This window comes from Talpa occidentalis, unplaced genomic scaffold (genome assembly GCF_014898055.3).
Source record: "Talpa occidentalis isolate TD23 unplaced genomic scaffold, MPIMG_talOcc4v2.1 talOcc4.40, whole genome shotgun sequence".
Classification (NCBI taxonomy): Eukaryota; Metazoa; Chordata; class Mammalia; order Eulipotyphla; family Talpidae; genus Talpa; species Talpa occidentalis.
The window spans coordinates 1-23480 of NW_023604296.1; the positions used below are offsets into that span (position 1 = coordinate 1).

At 45.7% G+C, this 23480-nt stretch overlaps 1 pseudogene; it reads right to left on the reverse strand.

Moving 5' to 3' along the window:
* Window positions 1-7813: 7813 nt before the first annotated feature.
* LOC119258419 (class I histocompatibility antigen, Gogo-OKO alpha chain-like) lies at window positions 7814-15427 on the reverse strand (annotated as a pseudogene).
* Window positions 15428-23480: the final 8053 nt, after the last annotated feature.

Consider the following 23480-nt stretch of genomic DNA (forward strand, 5'->3'; position numbering starts at 1 on the left):
GAGATGAGAAAGCATACATTGTAAAAAATGAAGAACGATGTAAAAATATTAAAAATAAATAAAACACATTAGATTGAATAATTTTATAAGGGAAAATAAAGGCTGGGAACAGAGCAGAGTCAGATTGTTTTCTGAATCCTATACTTGGAATAGACACAGTGTTATTTTACATTTTCATTGGGTGACCAAACTCAAAGGAGATAATGACATTTAGTCTAGCTTAGCATCTATAAAGTTAACTCTAAGAAGGATTACAGAGGGCGGGAGGGGAGGGATTGGGGTCAAAATAAGGGGGTTGCAATTGTATGGGGAATATAAAAATAAAATTTATTATAGAAAAAAAAAAAGAAGGATTACTGCCGTTTTCCCCACTCCAAGGTATCAGGAAAAATGGGGCCTCATCCCTCCTCTAGCCCCTTTCTGGATTCCTATTTGAGACCTGGGCTGGAGAGGGGGGAGCTAAGGGGAGCTGCCAGGTTGGTTCTTATGATTAAGTCACATTTGTCCCCTCAGGAGCCCGCCTTACTCTTCCCTGTCCCCTCTGCTCCCTTCTGACTCCCTTAGCTGCTTCCCTCTCCCTGTCTTGTTCTCCTTCCTCCCCTGGATTCCAATGAATAACCACTTCTTTGAAAGCAGTTCCCTGTTCTAAGATGCCCTCAGGGACAGAGAGTGAAATAGGTCTGTGGTGAGTCTGGAATCTTTCTGGGTCACTCGGGCAGACCCAGGACCAAGGCTGAAGGAGAGAATGAATCATGGACTGTCCCTAAAGGAGCGGTCAGCAGACTCTGGTGAGGATGAGGCATTTACAGGGCAGTGGTGGATGGGGATGTGCAGCCATGCAAAGGCCCAGGCTGGCTCTGCCCACCTCTCTGGAGCTTCTTCCAGGCCTCATTTACCTACTCACAACCACCTTCAGCTCTCCCTGGGGACTGATGATGCTGCCACACCTCCAGTAGCGATTGTGTTCCCCACTTCCAGAGACACCAGTCAGAATTCTTTGATATTTGTTTTTTATAGTGAGTATTCCCTAGGGCTCTCCCAAGATCCTGTGGTGTCTGGAGCAGTTGGTCCAAGATGTCTCAACCCCCCTTCCTAATTCTCTAGAGAACCCTGAATCTCACTGAGACCTGAGTCCTGGAAGATTCTGGAAGAAATGATGTTGTGTGTGAGGATTTAAATGGATTTATTTGGTGAAAGCAACACAGGCTGTGCAAGAGCCTGTTTTTGCATTTTTGTGGATGGCCACACACTTCCCCTCACCTCACTCTTGTCCCTCTATTCACCTCACCCCTTCTGACTTCTTCCTCTTTCTCCTCCCCACTTTGCACAAGTCAGGAAGGGGCTCCATGAGAGCTACTCCTGGGCAAAGGCAGCAGCTTGGGAGAGTGCTTGGGGGTGAGGGTTAGCAGAGCCCAGCACAGGGAACAGAGCCAGTAGAGAGAAGGCAGGTCATAGTCCACTCCCCACCCACCCTGAGTTATGGTTTCTGCCCCAGGCCTCCCATCCCTCATGGTGTCCACACTGTTTCCTTCCCCCTGGCTTCAGCAAGCCTGGCTTTGCTGCCAGCACCTTGGTGGACAACACAGGGCCTGCACTTCCACAGTGATGGCTCAAGTCTGAGCAGGACACTGAGTCCATTATGGCTGGAGAAGATGGGGCCAGACTGTGAGATGGGGAGACAGACATTATTGACTGAGATAAAACCTTAGTGATAGTTAGACAAGGAATTTGTTAGGTGATCAAAGTGAGGATTCAAACCCAGGAACAGTCCATCAGGTTTTACGCTGTGAGAACTGCTCCAGCAATCAACTTTGAGATCACTTTATACACCCTGTACAGAGGAGCAAAATGCAGACGAGGGCAGGCCAATGGCTCACTGATGTAAGACTGTGTTGAATTTTGGGCAGGAGGCTTCCTGGTTTTTATCAATAGGTTTAGATCTTTTGATTTTCTGAATTTATCTTAACCTAGAGAAATGTCGATGCCTTCCCTATGTAGAAAGCATCGATTTTCCCATGGAAAATGCTGGGATTTGATCATTTTTCAGATTTTGAAAGAAAATACCATAGAGATGCAAAGGCTCATTGCTAGAGTATTCAGCTGGCTCCTTGGTCACAGGGGAGGTGGAAGACTGATTTTCCACAGATAACAGATTCCTGCAGTGGCTGCTTCACAGAACAGGGCAGCTGCTGTGATTCAAGCCTATCAGATGGCTTTGCTCTCTTGCCTACAACACACTGAGGCGTTCCCAGAGTGTTCATAATGTCCTCACAGTATTCTGCCTTATGGTTATAATAACCTTATTCATGCGTTCATGAGAGTATTGCACCTTCTGCCAACATCAGGGAACCTCTTGCATCTTTCACTGATATTTCCCCTAAGGAGGAGTTGCAGAGTATCTACCTTCCTATTGTGATCTGAGCCCTTCCCCCTTATTGCTTCCCTTAGTGCCTATTACAGCATCTGGAAAATACAAAGTTATATTTACATTTTATCAGTCACTGTCTGTTGTAGTAAACGTTAGATTTTACAAATTTCCTTTGTGAGGTGTCCTTTAGTGGCTCTGTAGTCACAGTGCAGGTCAGTGAGAATCCCCACGCTGGATCGGTCCAGCAGTGACCTGCCAGTGACTGAGCCATTGTCCTTCTGCATGGGGAGGCTTCTACCCCACAAGAAAACACACATGACATAACAAGTATGTGCTGGTAAACTTGGGAGGCATTTGGATACAACCCCTTTTCCAAACTCAAAGGGCCCTGCAGGTCAGGGTCCTTTTTGCTGTGGAAAGGTTCCTGGGTTATGGTTAGGCCAATTAAACACATGGACCACCTCTTCTGTGCCACCATAAAGAAATTGTCTGAAAATATTGTTTTCCCCAAGCATCCATTTTCTCTGTGGCCCAGTACATTAAGCTATGAATGCGCTGCAAAAAAGGAAGCTGTGATCTTAAGGGAAGTGTTGGGTGTGGGTTTAATCTGATGCACAGTTTTCTGTGAGAAAGAAAAATCCCCCTTTCTGGGCAACCGCTGTTTCTCCTTTTCAGTAGCTGTGTTCTGAAAGTTCAAGTCTCAAGTTAGCATGAGAGAGAAAATACATTGAATGTTGCTTGTGTTAAGATGCTTCCTTAGCTGTTTGGTCTTCCCTAGCTTTTAGGGTGATTTGCTTTTAAGGTACTGCTGTACAGTACCCCTGTGTTTTAATTATTGCCAATTCCTTTTTTTTTTTTTTAAGATTTTAGTTATTTATTTATGCATTGAAGAACTGGGGTGTAGGCCAGAATTGAGAGGGTGGGTAGAGGATTCAATGGAGGCACAGTTGCAAGCAGAACAGATGGAACTGAAATAAACTGCTATGGGGAGCAGGGGTTCAGACAGAAGACGTCACTGTGCTGTCAGGGATTGAAATCAGGACATCATGGTGGGCTGTCTCAGTGATGATAGCACTGAGACCTAACCCCTAGGCCACGAAGGAGGCCCCATTTCTAATTCTTCAGGAAGCAGTGAGGTCCCTAATAAAGTAGTCACTTGTTTTCCACTTTTGGTAGGCTGTCTGGCAGAGTTCTAGAATCCTCTTTGCTTACAAAGCATTCCCAGATTGCACAGCACTGCAAATTCACATTTACTGTTTGTTCTTTTTCCTTTTGCCAATGGCAAACTTCAGTCAATGTAACAAGTGACCCTCAGGCAAGGAGCAATTTCTAGAGTGGACACTAAGGAGGTCACAGCATATGCAGCTTGACATTTCTCAGGAGATCATTATAAATCAGAACTACCTATAAGTGAAATAAAATCAGCATTAGGTGTGAAGCCAAGCAAAATTGGGGCAGGAGGTGGAAACAACCTGGTTGGTGGGTCCTTACCAGCAGGCTTACAAACTGCTAGACAAGACCCAAAAGCAGACATTCAGCAGGAAATGACAATGGCAGGGTTTAGTTATAGGGAGAGAGGGAAGGAAGGAGGGAGGGAGGGAGACAGAGAGAGAGAGAGACAGGAGAGACAGAGCACTTGGGGTTACCTGGAGAGATAGGACAACTCCCAAATGGGAAAGAAACAAGAACTCCATGCACTCTAACATTAAACCCTACTCTAAAAGGTAGGCACTCTTCCATTTCTCCCCTCCCTTCCTAGAGTTTAGACAAAGGTTCAGCTAATGTAAGACAATGGGAGGATAATTACACATCAAGTCTCAGAATAACTGAATGCAAATCCCATGAGTAAAGAATGTCAATACAACAACTCAGTGAGAAACGTTCTGTGAAGAAGCAGTTTTTGAGGGGGACTGGAAGAAACACTGGATGTGGGGCCTCCCTGGTGGCGCAGCGGTTGAGCACTGGGTTGCAAAGCTGCCCACAGCCTCTGCAGTGCCGGTTCGATCCCCAGCTGTTCCCCGGCCACTGGAGGAGGGTCCCACATGGCGCGCAGACCTCTCCTGCTGCCCGCTGCTCCCCTCAGCAGTGTACTTCGGTCCTTCTGCCTGCTCTGCTCCCCGCTCTGGCTTGGTGAATTCTCTCACCCTCCCGCGCTTCTGACTGTACCCAGTGCTTGTATAAATAAATAAATAAAAATAAATCTTAAAAAAATGTTTATTAAAAAAAAGAAACACTGGATGAGAAATATCTCATGATTAGATTATGTTTTTTTTTTTAGTTATATACATATTTTACATCATTGTTCATTTTCAAACAATATTTGCTTTCCCCCTTCAGGAGTAGTCCCTATAGAGTTTCCTTCACCAATGTACCCTTGTACCATCACCACAGTGCCCAATATCTCATGGTTAGATCGAGCTGAAAGGAGCTGGAGATGACCTGCCTACAGGTCCCCTGCTTGGATGTGGCAGCACCTCCAACCCTGATAGCTCCCTCCCCCAGCCCCCAATGTTCACTTCAAGCTCATCTCCTTTGGGGTCTCTGTAAAATTTCCACAAGCCTCAGAGTCAGGGAGCTCCAGCCTGGCAGCTCCTCTGTTTCCCAGGGTCACTGCCTCCGTGGGTGCAGCTACTTTCTCTCTAGACCAGAGCTGGAGGGAGTCCCACAGAGGCAGGGAGGAGTGTGTGCCCTGCTGGCCTGGCCCAGGGGCAGGATTAGCCCAGGTCACCCCAGTTCCTGAGCTGAGCTTTGTCCACAGTCCAGGAAGGGAGGGAGAAATGGGGCAGGGTCAGCCTTAGCTCCTGGAGGAAGGGTAACATTAGAGAGGGTGAAATTATTGTTTCTTTCTCATTCTGGGCTCTCCCATCTCTCCAGGGTAACCCTAGATGTGCAGCAGGGAGAGGATCTCAGATAAACACAGGCTGGTTCCCCCACCTCCCTCCCCACTATAGTGTTCTGGATGTATCTTCTTATTTTCATGCTCACTCTGGAAGAGAACAAAAAAAAAATAGTAGGTATTATTACTATGTTCGATACCAGGATCAGTTTTTTTGGAGATCAGTTTGGAGATCAGTTTTTTTGTTTTTGTTTTCACTATAAAAGTTCTTTTATTTTTGTTGTTATATCAATGCTGTGCATCCAAAAAAAAGAAGGAGGGCGGGAGAAAGTGTTGACCGAGTTTTTATAATGCAAACAAGAAGGGAATAAAAGCCAACAATGGAAACAAGACAAGTATTTGTACAGTGTTCAGTGTTCACACCCTGGAGGTTGTCAGATACAATGATCCCAGCGTAGCTAATGACTGTGGGAAGTCAGACTCAGAAGCACAGCCCAGGCCATACAGCAGGGGACCCAGGGCTCTGATACCCCTAGGGCCCCTTGCTGTGGCAGCTGCAGTGAGGAAGGTTCTCTGAGCTGAGGAGGCTGAGGCCTCAGTGTGGTCACATCCACTGGAATCATCTAGAGTGAGGGTTGGGTCCTCCTAGTGATGGCGCCTCACTACCTGCCCTGGCAGTGAAGTCTAATTTTAAAAATTCCTCCTGATGTTGCTCTCATGATGGGGGTCGGGGGAAGATGGAGGAAGAGTGAGGGAAGGTGATGGTAGAGGTTGGGCCCTGAAAGTTCTACAGAAAACACCACTTTCTGTGTTCAAATATAATAAGGATAATTCAATATAAGATCAGCAATAGGTCCACAACGGGCTTAGTATTTCAGTTAATTTTTCCATGAATTATTTCAGGCTATGTACATTATCATGCCATCTGCAAATAATGATAGTTTTACTTCTCTTCCAATTTGGATTCCTTTTACTACTTTCTCTTGCCTAATTGCTCTGGCTAGGACTTCTAATACTATGTCAAAAGCAGTGGTGAGAGTGGACATCCTTGTCTTACACCAGATCTTAGTGGAAAGGCTTTCAGCTTTTCAACATTGAGAATGATGTTAGCTGTGGGCTTGTTACATATGGATGTTCCATTTATCCCCAGTTTTTTGAGAGTTTGAATGTTGGATATTGAATTTTATCAAAAGCTTTCTCAGCATCCATTATATGATCATATGGTTTTCATCCATCTTTTCGTTGATGTGGTGAATTACATTAATTGATGTTCAGATGTTAAGCCATCCATGTGTCCCTGATACAAACTCCACTTGATCATGATGTATAATCCTTCTAATGTACTGTTGGATTTGGTTTGCTAATATTTTATTGAAACATCTGTGTTCGTTTATTTAGCATCTGTTTTCATTAGGGACACTGCTGTATAATTTTTTGTGTGCTGTCTTTGTTTCCATCTTTCATTTCTGATTCTATTATTTTTGTTTTCTCTTTTCTTCATCAGCATGGCTAATAACTTGTTGATTTTGTTTATTTTTTCAAAGAACCAACTCTTGGTTTCACTATTCTTTAGGAGTGTCTTTGTTTTCTATTTCATTTCTTTCTGCTCTAAATTTATTATTCCTGCCTTCTACTGGTTTTGGGGTGATTTTGTTGTTCTTTCCTAGTTTCTTCAACTATGAAGTTAGGGAAGGACTCATTTGTGTAGCATCATCTATCTTAGCTTCCTCCTCATACATGGAGTACTCTACACAATGAATGTCATGTTAACCATTCTAGCTTTCTCTGGAGCATTAGGGTTCATATATGTGCATAATTCTTTCAAAAAACCCAGAAAGATCCTCATCAGCCTTTTGCTGAATCTCTAGTACCTGAACAAAACTTTTCTGTTTAGATATCTTCTGCTTATGCTACTAATAAGTACTTCTGATAGTACTCTAACTTTTGCATACCTCCATTATTGGGGTCCCAGTTAGAGTCTACCAGTGGGAGAGCTTCTTGTGGTTTAGGTTTTCTATATCCTCCAGTGGAGACAGCCAGCTTCTTCTCTATGCTTCTCCCAAACCATTCTCTGTTCTTCACATAAGCAATGTGTTCAACAAACTCTCCACCCAGCTAGACAAAATGTATGGAAACAAATCTTTCATCTTTTGGAGGTCCTAAATAAGGAGAAATGGGGTGGGTGATTTCACCCCATGGGCTCCATCTAGACTATACTAAGATCTCAGGGACCAGGCCCTTCTCCCACTTCTACAGCTTCAGTGTAGTACCATCTTTTCTACTCGTACGATAAGAGCCCTCTTTGAGATATCAGAGAGGAATCAGGGCCATGAAGATCTAAAAGAGCCCCTAATCCTGGACTGCAGAAAGTTTGCAGAACTGTGACTACAGTCCCAGGGTGGGATCAGGACACATGAGCACAGTACATGTGCAAAGATTTGACCGATCTCTTGGACGTCCGTGCTTAGCAGGTAATTGCTGGGTTTAAGGTCCTCATCCCAAGGTTCATTAAGATGGTAAACTTGTCCTTCATTTTCACATTTGCTTTATAATGAGTAAGAGTTAACACATAGGGCTCCAAATGGGTGAGCACATGTCTGTGATGGTACTTCCTTGTAAGGATTCAGGTCAAATTTCCACCTGGGCTTGAATTCCTCCCATGGGTCAAGAAAACTAAACCACATCCCTTCACTGCCTGAGCACTTCTTCCTCCACATCACAGCTGCAGTCATCACAGCGGCAGTGAGCACAGCTCCAAGGAGAACCAGGCTGACAGTGATGCTCTTGGTGAAGTACATAGGAGTAGTGGGCTGAGGAGGTGGCGCTAGAAGAGGAGGGAAGGCGCAGTCGTGAGTCCCAGGCTTCCATTCTGCCCTCTGAAGGTCTCCAGAAGGGCTCCACCTTACCCCATCTCAGGACTTGGGGCTTCAGCAGCCCCTGGTGTTGCAAAAGGTACGTGTATCTCTGTTCCTCCCCAGAATGCACCACCACAGCTGCCCACTTCTGGAAGGTTCCAAACCCCCAGGTCTCGTCTCCACCAGCTCCGTGTCCTGGGTCAGGTCCTTACCATCACACTGCCAGGTCAGGATGATCTCCGCAGGGTAGAAGCCCAGGGCCCAACACCTAAGAGTGACCCTTCTGGTCAGAGGTGGGGTGGTGGGTCACGTGTGTGTTTGGAGGTTCTGAAAGGGGAAAGAAATAGACAATCACACTTTGTTTCCTCCATGGAAAGTGAAGCAGCCTCTTATGACCATACTCAGAATGGGCATTACAAGGGGTTTGGAAAGGGAGCACAAACCCAGATACCAGTCTGGTCCAGGGAATCTGGGATAATCTATTTCTTAGGAGGTTCTAGAATCAGGATGAAGCCTGAGATATGAGGATGCAGGTTTCTTCTTCTTTTTTTTTTTAAAGATTTTTATTATTTATTTATTTATTTATTTATTTATACAAGCACTGGTACAGTCAGAAGCGCAGGAGGGTGAGAGAATTCACCAGAGCCAGAGTGGGGAGCAGAGCGGGCAGAAGGACCGAAGTACACTGCTGGGGTGAGCAGCGGGCAGCAGGAGAGGTCTGCGCGCCAGGTGGGACCCTCCTCCGTTGGCCCGGGAGCAGCCAGGGATCAAACCGGCGCTGTAGAGGCTGCGGGCAGCTTTGCAACCCAGCGCTCAACCGCTGCGCTACCGGGGAAGCCAGTGGATGCAGGTTTTTAAGGAGAACTCAAACTTTTTCTCAGAGGAGGGTGAATGACTCAGAAAAGCAGGAGTCAGTTCTTCAAAATGTTCTCAGACTGAAGGAAGACCTTGAGAGAGAAGGCATGGCTCACAATTTGGCTGCCAGAGGCCTCCCCTGGTGGCGCAATGGTTGAGCGCTGGGCTGTGAAGCTGCCTGCAGCCTCTGCAGCGCCAGTTCAATCACCAGCCACCTGTGAGGGTCCCACATGGCGCAAAAACCTCCTCTGCTGTGCCCACTGCTCCCTCAGCACTGTATTTTGTTGGTCTGTCTGTTCTGTTCCCCGCTCTGGCTCTGGTAAATTCTCTCACCCTCCTGTGCTTCTGACTGTACCCTGGTTCTTGTATAAAGAAATAAATCTTAAAAAAAAAAAAAAAAAAAAAAACAACCAATTTGGCTGCCAGGTGGAAGGGATCCAGTGAAGGGTGTTATAAGGGATGGTCTCACCTCTACCTCAGGAAAGACTGAGATCCTTAACTGTGCAGAAATAGTAGGGCCTTTGGGTAAGTCACTTTCTAGTCAAAACCCTGATGCACTCCTCTCTCTCCCCACCAGAAAATGGATGGTGCTATGTTGCCCTAGGTTAAAAATGAGAAATAAGTAGAATTAAACTCTAACTACCCTTTTGTTTTCCTTCTCCAGGATTAATGGTTTACTTACGAAATTGCATTCTCTCTCTGGGATTAACTGCTAACTCACTACATTACACTCCTATTCCCTCTTTACGAGTAATCATAAACTGGTTCACCTGCATCCTGGAAACTTGGAAAACTGAAGATGTTACATCCCTAATATTCTCTGTGTCTCAAATGACAGTGGCATCGGAAACAAACATCTGCTTGAGAAAACCCCCTGCAGGGAAGTCACACAGTGACTCCTGTCACTGAGATGTCAGGCACCTCCTTGGACCTGGAAATGTGAAGTCCTGATGTAGGGTAAGTAAAGCATCAGGCTTTTCTGCCCTCCTGACATTAGGATTGACGATGGAACCTGGCGGTCCTGAATGCATGCCTGATGGTGGGCACTTGGAGTGGGGTGTGGGCATACATAAGTGGGTATACCTGGTGTAGGGTAAGGTAAAAAAAATCAGGCTTTTCTGCCCTCCCGCCATCAGGATAGGTGAGGGAACCCTGTGATCCTGAATGCATGCCTGATGGCGGGCACCTGAAGTGGGTACACCTGCGCTAAGACTGTGCTTTTTAAGGGCGGCGTCACGGGGACGCCGGTAGAAGCCGAAAGAGAAGAAGCCCGAAGCAGAAGCAGAGAAGCAGAGAGAGAAGCAGAGAGCCCAGATAGAGTGAAGATTTGCTGGGGGCTGGGAGGACTGCCAGCCTCCCAGCACCCCTGCCTGCCACGTACCCGCTGAACCCCAAAAAGACCTGCAAAAAACCACTGAGGACTCTGACTCCTCCTTTACCCGGTCTGCTGGATCAGAAAACCTGCACTGTGACCATTCCTGCCCTTACACCTGGGCTAAGCGACTGGGCTTATAAGGGCGGAGTCACAGGGACACCAGCAGAGCAAAAGAGAACACTAAAAGGAGAGCAGCACCAGCAGAGAAGCAGAGGCACGCGAGAACGAGAACGCCAGAGAACCCAGAAAGAGTGAAGATTCACTGGGGCTGAGAGGCCTACCAGCCTCCAGGCCCCCGGCACCCCTGCCTGCCATGTACCTGGTAAATCCCAATGAAAGCCTGCAAAAGACACCAAGGGCTCCAGGACTCCTCCTTTGCCCGTCTGCTCAGATCATAGAGATCCTGCACCTTGCCTTCCTGCCACTATACCTGACTTCCCTCACATTTCTCTGCCCCTTATGAAAGTCCCAGCACGCTGAACTTCAGGGAGTCAGTTACTTTGGGATGCCTATCACACCAACTCCCTTGATGGCCATCTTGAATAAAACTCCTTGATGCAAAGACAATTCTGATTCAGTTTGGCTTTCTGGATGCAAACAAAGACCTGGTGTAATGGCAGGACGGGACACGGAGCAGGTTTTCTGATCCAGCAGACCGGGGTAAAGGAGAGAGTCCTGGAGCCCTCAGGGCTTTTCAGGCTTTTATCGGGATTTACCCAGTACATGGCAGGCTGGCAGGGCTGCCAGGGGTGCAGGCCTGCCAGCCTCTCAGCCCCTAGCAAGTCTTCACTCTTTCTGGGTTTTCGGCATTCTCTGGTGTTCTCTTTGCTTCTCTCAGGGTTCTTCCATTCGTCCTGCTTCTGCTCTCTGCTTTCTCTGCTTCTGCTGGCGTCCCTGTGACGCCGCCCTTAAAAAGCCCAGTCTTAGCTCAGGTGAATCCCATCTACCTATGCCCACACCCTCCTCCAGGTGCCCGCCATCAGGCATGCATTCAGGACCGCAAGGATCCATCATCTGTCCTAATGGCGGGAGGGCAGAAAAGCCTGATACTTTTACCTGACCCTACACCTGGCTTGAATGTTTACAAATGTGGGGGCTCATTCAGGATTCCCTTCACTTGGAGCTCAGGGGCCAGACTGGTGGGTACAGAGCCGCCACTCACTTTTAGCAGCTGCTGCAGCTTCTTTGTCTGGGAGGACTGGGAGACGGGCTGACTGTGCCTCCACTGGCCACCCCTCTACCATCCCCTCCACCTTTGCATGGGGGAGTTTTGGAGTAGTACCAGCTTGAACCTAGTCTGTCTGTCTGACTGGCCAGGTAAGTTAAGTACCTTCGATACCAAAGGGTTTAATTTAATTGTCTCTTCTGGGGCAGTCAAGTGGGACTGCCAAGCATAATACGGTGAGTTTCTACCAGGGATGGGCTCTGGCCTGGGGAAGCTCAGAGGCAGTCCCCTCTGCCTGCCTGATTCTACTTAACCTCAGCCCACTCCGTTCTGTTTTCTCTCCCTATGCTCAGACTACAATGGGGAACTGAAGTTCAGTACCAGAGGAGAGTCCTTTGGAACGCATTCTATATAACTGGGAGTCCTTTCTCTTTTAAAAAAGTGAAATCCTGCGGTCTTCTTTCCTTTGGATTGTTGTTTTCCAAGCTGTGTTGTTGCCATGCTTTCTACATGTTGTATGTTTTTACAATAAATTGATAGGAGAAGAGAACTGTGACAGAGGTGTGGCTTTGTTGTGTGCTAAATCTAGAACCTCAGATTTAAAGAACTGATGGAGATCAGTTGATGGAGATCAGTTAAAAGTAAATACATATTGAGAAACAGAGCCTTTTCCAAAAGAGTTACTGTTTGGAGACCTAGTTAATAAAAGTTTTTAGAGTTTAATAATTATTTACTGAAGTGAGTACATGTGACCAAAAGTCTTAAATGAAAATTGAGATCTCTGTGTCTCTGTTTTAAAAATGTGTCTTTTGTTTTCACAGAGTAGCAGGCTGGATTAAAAACAGAACCCAACATTTTGCTGTCTGTAGGAAACACATTTAACTACAAAGATAATCACAGATTGAGAATAAAAGGTTGGAAAACAATCCTACAAGCAAATGGACCAAAAAAAGAAGGCAGGAACAGCTAAACTTGTATCAGATAAAAATAGACCTCAAACTGAAAAAGATAGAGATTTAGACAGTCACTACATTATGATTAAGGGGATAATACATCAAGACATAACACTCACCAATATATACTCACCAAATGAAGGAGCACCAAAATATATCAGACAATTATTATCATCTCTGAAAACAGACATTAGAGAAAATACTTGCTTTCAGAAGTTTTTATATTTAATGTCAATCTCTCTGATCCTTGGGTTGATCGTTTGCCAGCCTGGGGGAACACAGTGGGGCACAGAATAATACAGGAAACCACTGTGGGATTGAACATGGGCTTGAAAGTGGACAAATTTGATTGGAACTTGACCAGCACCAATCAAACAGCTGGGTTTGGAGTTCCCCTACTTGACCATATTCCCACACCCCCAACCCTGACCCCCGGGGCTGGTGCTCAGTTTTAAAGCCAAAGCCCAAGCCCGTTATAGGTCAGGTTGGACACTGGTGCAGTTCAACTGGTAAAAATCAAATAGGTGGGATTGCAAAAGGATCAACCTGGAGCTCCCACAGGTGACAGTCAACTGAAAAATGGACCAGTCAGGATGGAAAGGCAGGCACCTTGAAGAGTATTTAAATCAGGCTTCAGCCAGCTTCATGGCATTCAGTCAGATTTGTCTGGACTCTCTCCTGGGAAGACCCTCACAGAGTTGGAACCGTGTACCTGTGCTCGGGCAACTCCTCCCAGACTCACCTCTGCCTCTGCTCCAACATCACCTGCTAAATGACACCAGTGGCTGTTTGCTGTTAGTATCTCTAAGAGCTATTGCCCTGGTCCCTGACTCTGACACATCTGTCACCATTCCTGGTGCTGTTGCCTTTGGCCCTGACCATTTGGGTGTGAGGTGCTGCCCTGCCCAAGCTTCAGATTTGCTCTTGTTGACTGCTGTGGTGCCACCTCTTGAGAGACCTTGGAAATCTTTGATTTCATAACCTTTGACCTTTGAGGCCTTTGCATTTGATTTCTGCTTCAAATCGCAGCTTAACAGTTGCTACTGCCTCTGGTTCTGTCTCTAACCCACACCTCTCTCCCAACTTCTCTCTCCCTTTTGTAAACAAACCCTGTTGTTGTTGAACCCTAGCCTGAGCTGTGTCCTGAAATTGCATTTGTAAATACACAGGTGCCACTCCACCAGCCAAGACATTTAGGCTCCCCTACCCTCGCACCATCTCAAAGCTAGTAAGTGATAAGTAAAAATAAGGAACATGTTATAGGGACTTTAAGATTAACTTTTTATATCAGTAATATACTACTGTGAAACTAAGTTTTAATTTCTTCCATGTGCCTGAAGGGAAAAAAACATTCTGTGACTATGTTGAGCTTTTTGGTAGTCTATTTAAATGATCTAAAGATCTAATAATCTAAAGGTGCGAGAAAGAGAGAGAGAGAGAGAGAGAGAGAGAGAGAGAGAGAGAGAGAGAGAGAGATCTTACCCAGTCACTAATATTGAGTCTTGCCAGAGAAATTTTTTACACTTAAAATCTTCATCACTCTGGGTAATAAATTGTTTATACAAACTGCATGTATTTGTTAAGCCTGTAACAAAACTACCCTGATAATCAGCATTCTAAGATATTTAAAACAAATCAGGTCACTTGGGTATTTAAAACTTCATGGAAACAAATGCTTATACCTTTCCAACATATATATATATATATATATATATATATATATATATATATATATATATGAGTTTCTAAAATATATGACTTCGTAAAACCCAACAGATTCTGGTATAATATTACTGGTCAATTCTAATTATTCTAAAATATGTACATCACAAAATAGAGGGGATCTGGCTGCATTCTGATCATCAGCAAGCAGAGGGGAGGTCAGTTGGCCTTGCAGTCCCTCACCTGTGAGCTGTGCCTCCTTCCCTTTCTCCAGGTCTCTGCGCAGCCACTCCACGCACGTGCCCTCCAGCTAGTTCCTGAAGCGCGCAGCCTCTCGGAAGGCCTCCCACTCGCGCCGGGAGATCTGAGCAGCCATGTCCGCCTTGGTCCAGGAGCGCAGGTCAGTAATTGGCGCCCGCCTAGGCGAACTGACTTACCCTCGGAGGAGGCGCTGGTCGGGCCCCACATTGCAGCTGTACATCTGCTGGATGGTGTGAGACCCTGTCCCGCACCCCAGCAGTCTGCCCCGCGGTCACCCGGAGAATCCCAAGCTCCCGCGGTTTAATCTAAACTGAAAATGAAAGCAGGAGACTGTCCCACAGGCTCTTTTGGGGTCGAGGGGCCCGGCAGGTCCCTTAGTCTGGGGTGACGCAGGGACCTGGAGACTCGGGGGAGACTCTGGACTTTGGGGATGGGGTTCCTGGCCTGGTCCTGGCCAGAGTTGCTCACCGGCCTCGCTGGGGTAGTAGCCGCGCAGGGGTGCAGGTTGTCTCGGTACCACGCTCCGCTGTCCCTGGTGATCTGGGTTTCCGGGCTCAGTGCTCCGGCCCCTCCTCCTCTACCCGGCGCCCACGGCACCATCCTGAGCCCCGCCGCTTCTCTGTCGAACAGCACAAACTGTGTGTCGTCCAAGTAGCCCACGGCGATGAAGCGGGGCTCCCCGGGTCCGGGCCGGGACACCGAGGTGGAGAAATAACTCAGGGAGTGGGAGCCTGGGGGCGGGAGGGAGACCCGGGCTGACCCTCCTCACCACTCAGGTTCCAGGTTCCAGAGAGATTGAGCAAGAAAGGAGAAAGGGACTAGGGTGCTCTTGAGATTGAAGAAGGGCAGCAGGACAAGGAGGGCTGAGACCTAGGGAGACTGGAAGATGGGCCAGGAAAAAGCAGAGCAGAGGAGGGGACCATAGGGTCTGCAGTGGCAGAAACTGGAGCCTTTCCTGGTGTCCTGTGCCCCAGCTGAGTGGTCCCCTAGCTCCTTTCTCCCTGGATCAGACTCCTGCACTCACCTGCCCATGTCTTGGTCAGGGCCAGGGCCCTGGAGAGCAGCATCAAGAGGGTTGGGGGCTTCAGGGCTCCCATGCTGGGGTTCTGGAGAGAATCTGAGTCCTGGCAGGAAGACTCAGCTTTTTGTACTGGAGGTGGTGATGCTGATTGGTTTTTCTAGACCCTCCAGGCAATGGGGAGTGAGACTGGGGATGAGTCACCTGTGTCAGGCTTGAGGACCCTGCACAGGTTGTCAGAAGAAGCAAAACTAAGGGGAGGTGGGGAATCCCTAACAAAATGTTGCCCAAGCCAGACACACCTTGCTTGGGGCTGAGACTGTGAGAACCCCACCAGGAGACAGGGACTTCGCCCTGCCCCCTCCTCTCCTGCACGGAGACCTCTGTCACACTGTCTCCTTTAGCCCAGGCATGGGGCTGGGTCAGGAGTCTCAAACATTTTCATCTCAGATCTGTGCAGCCTTATAAATTAGTGCAGGCTGAAGGCATAATTTTGTTTCTGTGGGTTACAGCTACCAGTATTTACCACAGAAGGAATGAAGCTGTTTTCAAAGATGTTACTGTTGCATTTAGCATAGGAATAGCCCACTGCAGGGTAAAGGGATGTTAAGAGAAACAACTTTCAGAATATACTCAGGATGTTGAGAGGAGGGACCTTTTACACATTATATTACTCAAAACAAACATCTCCCACTCAAGGGCCCTAACATCTCTTTCCAACACAGAATCAGAGTGAATGCAGCCTCTCCTCTAATTCGGTCCACGCAGAGGAGGCGCCTTGAGAGCACATACATCCTGGTGGGCTGAGGGCTTGATGTGAGGGGACGGATTCCTGCCCCACAGGGCCTCCGTGGATACGGTGGAGGAACAGGCGTGAGGTAACTCGTAGGCACATTTAAATAAGAGAAATGGAGGAGGCTCAAAGTGTCACTGGTCATCACAATGTTCAAAGTCAAGAAACCAACTTGAAATTTGTCATTTAAAAAATATGCTCCCCCCAACCTCTGCCCCCAGTCGGGGAATTCCATGCTTGCAGGAGCAGAGACCCCACCTTCCACACAGAGGAAAACTTGCTTTCTTTCCCCAACATTCTTCAGGTGACATGACCTGAGGTTCCCCAGACAGGTGACCACGAGCAGGACTCTGACAGAGGATGTGGGGACACAGAGACTAGACAGAGCAGAAAGGATGTGGCAAAGGTGGCAAGGGCAGCAGTGACAACACTCGTGTCCTGGGGCCGCAGGGACAGCCTCTGAGCCGCAGGGTCCAGTGTACAGCCGTGGGGGTGGCAGTGGTGTGAGCAGGGACGTGGTGCCCAGTGGAGGGGCGGGTGAACCCTGACCTGGTGTGGGAGGGGGTTCTGTTCCTGTGTGTGTGACTCAGGTATGGCTCTCCCTGAAATAAAATACCCCCCTCCACATGGCCACACCCCACCCTTTTTCTACACATAGATATACATGTACAGGATCCTAGACATGCACATCACATGTACACGTACAGTAGTATATTGTAATAGTATTATATACACACATGCACATTTCATATGTATCAATATATTAATTTATTTATTAAATTTCTAGAGAAACTTGGATCCTAATATTTATGAAGAAGTGAGAAGTCCATCCGGTATAATTGTGCAGATTTTCTTTATGCTGAGCTGGTCACCCCTCCGTGTGTCCACCTAACTGTACCTCATGGGAGAGGAAACAAAGTGAACTTCCTAGCATATGTCCTGCCTTTTTCTTCCCAGTAAAATAACATTTAAATGTAGATTTGGGGTAGAGGGGAATGACCCCTATACCTACATCCTCGCACGATGTCATGGGGTGGGGGGCAGACATCATCAGGGAAATGCTGGAAGAGAAGGCAGGTCCCCAGAGCCACCCGCATATTACTAGTCCTCCCCACATGCAACAGTGCTTTGTTGGGGAGGAAATGACAGTGACCATATCAGTCACATCAGTGACAGTTCACATTTGTCACTCTGTCTTGGCACCTGAGCATTACGGGCAGGCCAGGCCTAACACCTACACCCTAGCCCAAGGATCCTCTACAGCCCAAAGTTGACCCCAGACTTAAAGTCCTTAAGTGCTGCTCTGTAGGGACATGTAGGGTCATATTTCAGGAAGCTGTGAGCCATTCATTGGGGTTGGTCCCCATCACCTGGTGATTAACAGGAGAGGGCAATAGCTAAGGCAGAATCATGGGGTGGATGAGGTGCATGACTTTGGCTCCCATCCTCCCTCCTCTGGGGTGCAGAGTCCCGCCTGCCACCCCCTCCATGATGGCGTCTGTAGTTGGGTCCCTCCAGGAGTTTCTATGAGGACAGAGATGCTGGCTGCCACACTGGCCCCGGGGAGCATTGGTGAACAACTGGTTCATGGGGCTAGCCTGCAGAAACTAGAAACATTAAGCCCCAGAAAAAGAAGCTGGTTTGAGGTGTGGGGGTAGAGACCAGGCAACCCCCTCTCCTGACTGTGTGTCTGCAGAACCAAGTCTTCTTAGGGGGTGGAAGGCACTGAGAATCATTGCTCTGAGGCACAGATGGGACCTCTTTCCCTCCAAAATAAGCAACTGGAGGGTGGGGATCCCCTTCTACATATGCCTGCTGCCTACACATCAGTTAACCCTATAGAACTATTTGGTTTAATATTTGACAGTTTGTAAGAAAGGAGCAAAGTGGGAGGATATGTGTTTAGTAAATGTAACAGGTGATAGGAGAATCAGGTTCCTGTGCCCTGGGACCTTATCTCACTGCTAGAATCCTCCTAGCAGATCAGGGGATGGGGCCCCAGAGAAGGCACAAGGACAAAGCTCTCTGGCAAAAAGGACCTCACCTGAGACCCTGGGGCTCAGGGAAGAATGGACTTGCCAAACTTTCAAGTTGCGAAGCTTCAGACCAAGACCGGGAGAAGGCAGCTTCAACGTCTTAAAGACAGTTTTTTTTTTTTTTTTGGCAGCTATGAAACATCCAATCACAAGGGATTTTTCCTGAAAGGATGTAAAACTGGTTTCAATTTTTTTTTCAGTCACATTGCAGCCTTTTCTATGAGGAAACAGGGGTATCTCCTATTAGACCCGCCACATGATCAAGATCTGGGCATCCCCTCTTACCTACTACAACTCAGTTGGCTGAAACATAGACTAAAAGGTGGTCTATGGTGAGTGAACTTGAAATTTATCAGGACTGAGCCTGAGAAAATCAGTGCTATGATTTTCTGAAATCAGCAATTATACTCAAAATAAAAGCAACTTTCCCCACTAAGTTCCTGAATCATTTATATTTCCTTAATGATTATTCTGCTTGCTGATTCATTTTCTGCTTGCTTCTATCATTTTTCACCCTGCCTTCCCTCTTTGCTCTAAAACTGGACTGGCTTCAGACCTGTTGAAGTGAGAGAGAGTGTGATGCATGAAGGGTGCCACACTCTGAGACAATGACTTGACTTCTCACTTATAGACAGCAATCCAGGGAACATGTGTGGGAATGGGGACAAGAGGGTAATGGTGGAAGGGACACTGAGATGAGTCAGGCTGAATTTATTGGTATGGCTCATTGAGCAGAGCTTCTGCATTTAATGTTGCCACTTGGGGAGTTAGAAAGGCACTAAATCAGCATTAAATCCATGAAGGCTGAAAATCATGGTTATCATAAATGATACAGAAAAGGGATCTGACACAATTCAACGTCCACTTCTAACCAAACTCTTAACAAACTGGGCAGACAGGGGAACATACCTCTATGTAATAAAGGCCAGGCATGAGAAGCCCACCACTAGCATAATACTGAATGATGACAAATTAAAAGTTTTTCCTCTAAAATCAGGAACAATAGAACAATACAAAATGCCCACTCACTCCATCCTTATTCAACTTAGTCTAGAAAGTGCTAATCAGGGAATTAGGCAAGAAAAAAAAAGGCATCCAAATCAGAAAGGAAGAAGTAAAACTGCCACTATTTGCAGATGGCATACTATGTATAGAAACACTAAGGGTGTCTCCCCCAAACCGTCAGAACTAATAAATTTATTCAGTTAAGTTGCAAGACACAGGGTTAGAGGGCTGGAACATTCAGATTCATTCCCCAACCTCTGGGAGGGGTGCTGGGGTTGAGCTCAGTCACCAATGTCCAACGATTCAATTAAGCATGCTCACATATTAAAACTTCCAATAAAACTTTTAAACCATGTAGTTGGCAGAGGTATGGGGTTGGGGAGGTGGAAGGGGTTAGTGGCTGTAGAATGGACAAAGGTGGGGAGAAGTACTTCCAGGTAAACACAGAATTGTTCAGAGATGTTATGCACAGCAGAGTGACTATAGTTACTATAATGCGTATTTGAAAGATACTAAGAAAATGAATCTTAAATATTGTCATCACCAGAAAAATTGTATCTGTTTGTGCTGATGGGTGTTTTTTTTTTAAATAATAAATTTTATTTTTATATTCCCCATACAATTGCAGCCCCCCATTCTGACCCCAATCCCTCCCCTCCCACCCCCGCCCCCCCAAAATTGTCTCTGGTCATAGTTTTTTGTTGATTTTGATTTTCACTTTCTTATAGTTATTCATTTTCCTGGTCCCTTATTTAAGTTTTCTGGATTCCTGCTATGAGTGAGACCATCCGGTATTTTTCTTTTTCTTTTTGGCTTATTTCGCTGAGCATGATCCCTTCCAGCGCCATCCATGTTGCTGCAAATTGCATGTGTTTATCTTTTTGAATGCTGAGTAATATTCCATGGTATATATGTACCACATCTTCTTGATCCAGTCATCTATTTTTGGGCATTTGGGCTGTTTCCAAAGCTTAGCTATTGTAAACAGTGCTGCTATAAACATAGGGGTGCAGGTGTTCTTTGGAATTGATGTTTCTGTGTCCTTTGGGTAAATACCTAGGAGTGGAATTGCTGGATCATATGGAAGCTCTATGTTTAGTAGGCCCAGAAATCTCCACACAGCTCTCCATAGTGGTTGGACCAGTTTGCACTCCCACCAACAGTGCAGGAGAGTTCCTTTTTCTCCACACCCTCGCCAACATTTGTTGTTGCTAGTTTTTTTAATATGTGCCATTCTCACTGGTGTAAGATGGTATCTCATGGTAGTTTTGGTTTGCATTTCCCTGATGACAAGTGATGTTGAACATTTTTTCATATGCCTGTTGGCCATTTGCATTTCCTCTTCAGAGAAGTTTCTTTTTAGCTCTTCTGCCCATTTTTTGACTGGATTACTTTCTTTGTTGTTGTTGAGTCTCATCAGCTCTTTGCAGATTTTTGTGATCAGTCCTTTATCATTAGTGTTGTGTGCAAAAATGTTCTCCCAGTTGGTGGGGTTCTCTTTGTTTTTGTTATTGTCTCTTTTGCTATGCAGAAGCTCTTTAATTTGATGTAGTCCCAGCTGTTGATCTTTGCCTTCACTATCACTGCTTTGGGTGATGTGTTTGTAAAGATGTCTTTGATGTGCAAATCACGTAGTGTTTCGCCTATATTTCCTTCTATATATTTTATGGTTTCAGGTCTTATGTCTAGTCCTTTAATCCATTTTGAGTTGATTTTTGTGTATGGTGTGAGGTAGTGGTCAAGCTTCATTCTTTTGCATGTAGCGACCCAGTTTTCCAGCACCATTTATTGAACAAACTTTCTTTGCTCCAATGCATAGTCTTTGCTCCTTTGTCAAAGATTAGTTGACCATAAATCTGTGGGTTTATTTCTGGATTTTCTATTCGATTCCATTGGTCTGTATGTCTGTTCTTGTTCCAATACCATGCAGTTTTGATGATTATGGCTTTGTAGTATAGTTTGAAGTCTGGGAGTGTGATGCCTCCATTCCCTTGTTTTTTTTCAGGAGAGCTTTGCTATTCGGGTTTTTTTGTGATTCCATATGAATTTCATCAATAATTGTTCTATTTCTTTGAAGAATGACATTGAAAATTTGATTGGAATAGCATTGATCATGTGTATATTGCTTTTGGAAGGATGGCCATTTTAATAATGTTTATTCTTCCAATCCATGAGCAGGGGATGTCTTTCCATTTCTTTGTGTCTTCTTCTATTTCTTTTAACAGTGTTTTATAGTTTTCTTTGTATAGGTCCTTTATCTATTTGTTAGATTTATTCCCAATATTTGATTTTTTTTGTTTCAATAAAAAAAGGGATGTTTTTTTGATTTCTTCTTCTTCAGATTTATTGTTTGTGTATAGGAAGGCTACTGACTTTTGCGTGTTGATTTTGTATCCTGCCACTTTACTGAACTGATTGATGAGTTGAATTAGTTTTTCTGTGGAGTTTTTGGGGTTCTCTATATATATTATCATATCATCTGCAAATAGTGATAGTTTGACTTCTTCTTTTCCTATTTGGATTCCTTGGATGTCTTTCTCTTGTCTTATTGCTCTGGCTAGGACTTCCAGTATTATATTGAAAAGCAGTGGTGAGAGTGGACATCCTTGTCTTGTTCCAGATCTTAATGGAATTGCTTTCAGCTTTTCACCATTGAGAATGATACTGGCTGTTGGCTTGTCATAGATGGCCTTTATGATGTTGAGGTATGTTCCTTGTATCCCAAGAATTTCAAGGGCTTTTATCATGAATGGGTGTTGCACTTTGTCGAAAGCTTTCTCTGTGCTGATGGGCGTTAACCAAACCTATGGCAGTGATCATCTTGTAATACATAGATGTCAATTCATAATTTTGTACACCTGAATTGAATACTATGTCACATGTCAATTACATCTCAATAAAAAAAAGTATGTTCAGTCTTTGCAAAACAAACAAAAAAAACCCTGAAAACAAAAAAATGACTTTTAGATCATGGGGTTCAAAGAGCTTCAGAATTGGGGGGACATGCACACTAACCATGGTGACCGAGGCTCTTGTACTTGGGATCCTTCCAGACCTCCCCTGTACCCCACCACCTGCTCACTCAAGCCCAGCATTTTCCAAAGTTCTATGAATTGCTCTAGCAAACTATCAAACTTGGGTGCCCCTTCAATTTGTAGACAAATTGAATGGTGTGCAAGTGTTGACTGAGAGGATCGTCACTATGAAAAAGGGCTAATAAAGGAGCTTATTTTCAGTGTCAAAGCCAGGCTGCCTCGGGAGCAGGGCCAGCAGCTCCCACTCTCCTGAGTTCCCAGTGTATCTTATAAGCCACTGCGAGCAAGGCCGTGTACAATAAAAACATCACCTTCCTTGTTTTACCGCAAAGTATTTGTTTTAGTAGCCAGTGTCTGGTAATTTTCTAACATCCTTAGGTAAGAGCTAGCTGAGTGCATTGTATTCATTTAGATTATCTTGGTGAGCAGATGCAATTACGTGTGAGAAATGCAAGAACTGGGTCATAAAATCTATATTTTAAAATAGGTTTTTTTTCACAGATATCGATGGTTTCACTCACCTGTGGAATATAAAATAACCAATAGTCAAACACAGTCACAACATAGTAAGAATACATCTTGAACTGAGTGAATTAATGCAATGGTCACCAGAGAGAACAGGAAGGAAGAGGGGGCGGGGAGGGAAGCAGACCGGGTGTGTGCACAGCTGGTTTGGTGGTGGGTGAGAGGAACATGTGCACATCTGGGAGATCAAAAATGTAACCTCAAAATTTAAATGTATAAATCCAAAAAAATAAAGTACAATGTCTTTTGTGGACATAAAGTTCTGGCCAAACATCCCATTTTTAAAAAAGATTTATTTACTTATGCATACAAGAGCTGGGGTGCAGACCAGAAATGTGGATTCACCAGAGGATTCACCACAGACAGAGTGGGGAACAGAACAGGCAGAACTGAAATACACTGCTGAGGGGAGCAGCAGGCGAGACAGGAGAGGTCTGCTGCACCATGTGGATAGCTCCCTGGCCAGCTGAGGTTCGAACCCGTGCTGCAGTGGCTGTGGATAGCTTCACAGTGCTGTGCTTAGCCCCGTGCACCATCAGGGAGGCCCCCGACATTCCATTGTTTATCCTTCCAGCAGCAGCAATATCGGGATTTGGAAATTACGGCGTGCTGGGTCTTCGAGGCTGCCTATGGGTCATCGTCACAGCTGGACTGCCCTGTTTAGGTTGACTTTGGCCTCTGTGGTTTTTATGTATTCAAGACCCGGCTTCTGCTTATTTTTTTCCATGAGGTGAAATA